This window comes from Dipodomys ordii, unplaced genomic scaffold, assembly GCF_000151885.1.
Source record: "Dipodomys ordii isolate 6190 unplaced genomic scaffold, Dord_2.0 Scaffold77, whole genome shotgun sequence".
In the NCBI taxonomy this organism is placed as follows: domain Eukaryota; kingdom Metazoa; phylum Chordata; class Mammalia; order Rodentia; family Heteromyidae; genus Dipodomys; species Dipodomys ordii.
The window spans coordinates 466,317-467,520 of NW_012267293.1; the positions used below are offsets into that span (position 1 = coordinate 466,317).

At 56.9% G+C, this 1,204-nt stretch overlaps 1 protein-coding gene across 1 annotated transcript in view; it reads left to right on the forward strand.

Annotated features, from left to right (window-relative positions):
* Thbs2 (thrombospondin 2) overlaps positions 1-1,204 on the forward strand; it is a 39,187-nt gene that overhangs the window by 11,047 nt on the left and 26,936 nt on the right. The gene's annotated exons all lie outside the window — the stretch shown is intronic.

Here is a 1,204-nt window from a genome sequence, read left to right on the forward strand (position 1 = left end):
CAGCACACAGCCCTGACCCACGGTGAGGGGTGTGAGGACCAGGTGTGAGTCAGCACACAGCCCTGACCCACAGGGAGGGTTGTGAGGACCAGGTGTGAGTCAGCACACAGCCTTGACCCACGGTGAGGGGTGTGAGTATGGATGGTGAGTCAGCACACAGCCCTGACCCACGGTGAGGGTTGTGAGGACCAGGTGTGAGTCAGCACACAGCCCTGACCCACGGTGAGGGGTGTGAGGACCAGGTGTGAGTCAGCACACAGCCCTGACCCATGGTGAGGGGTGTGAGGACCAGGTGTGAGTCAGCACACAGCCCTGACCCACGGTGAGGGGTGTGAGTATGGATGGTGAGTCAGCACACAGCCCTGACCCACGGTGAGGGGTGTGAGGACCAGGTGTGACTGTGAGGCACAGTTGGCTCTAAGTGTGTGCAAACACTATGCAGTTGCTAACTGGTCACCATGTGGAGAACAATCTTAATCCCCAGCCTAGAGGCAATAACTGGAGAGGCCACCCCAAGTTACAGAGCTGTGTTCCAAGAGTCAGAGACCAGGGTTCCAAAAACAGCTCTGCCCTGGCCTCAGACACTGGCTGAGCCTGCACTGGGCGAGCACACGTCTCTTTGTCACCCACCCTTGCCCTGTCCCAAACTGCCCTTCAGCAACAGTTGTCATGCCTGACCCCATGTGAATACTGCTGGTGACCCCAGTGTGAACACTGTGACCCCAGTGTGAATACTGTTGGTGAGTCCAGTGTGAATACTGTGGGTGACTCCTGTGTGAATACCGTTGGATGAGTCTAGTGTGAATACTGTGGGTGGCTCCTGTGTGAATACCGTTGGATGAGTCTAGTGTGAATACTGTGGGTGGCTCCTGTGTGAATACCGTTGGATGAGTCTAGTGTGAATACTGCTCCTGTGTGAATACCGTTGGATGAGTCTAGTGTGAATACTGTGGGTGGCTCCTGTGTGAATACTGTTGGATGAGTCCAGTGTGAATACTGCCGGTGACTGGTGTGCACACTGCGGGGCACTCCCATGTACAAGGCTTAGCGCACAGGGCAGCTGCCCGGCTCCCAGTCACGGGTGTGCTGTGCATGTAGCGGCCACTCTCTGCTGGCCTTTGCCTGGCTGGGCCTTGACCTGATCCTCTGCACCTGTCCACAATCCCAGTCCCAGAACTCAGCCATGCTGCCTGGACCCTCCTCC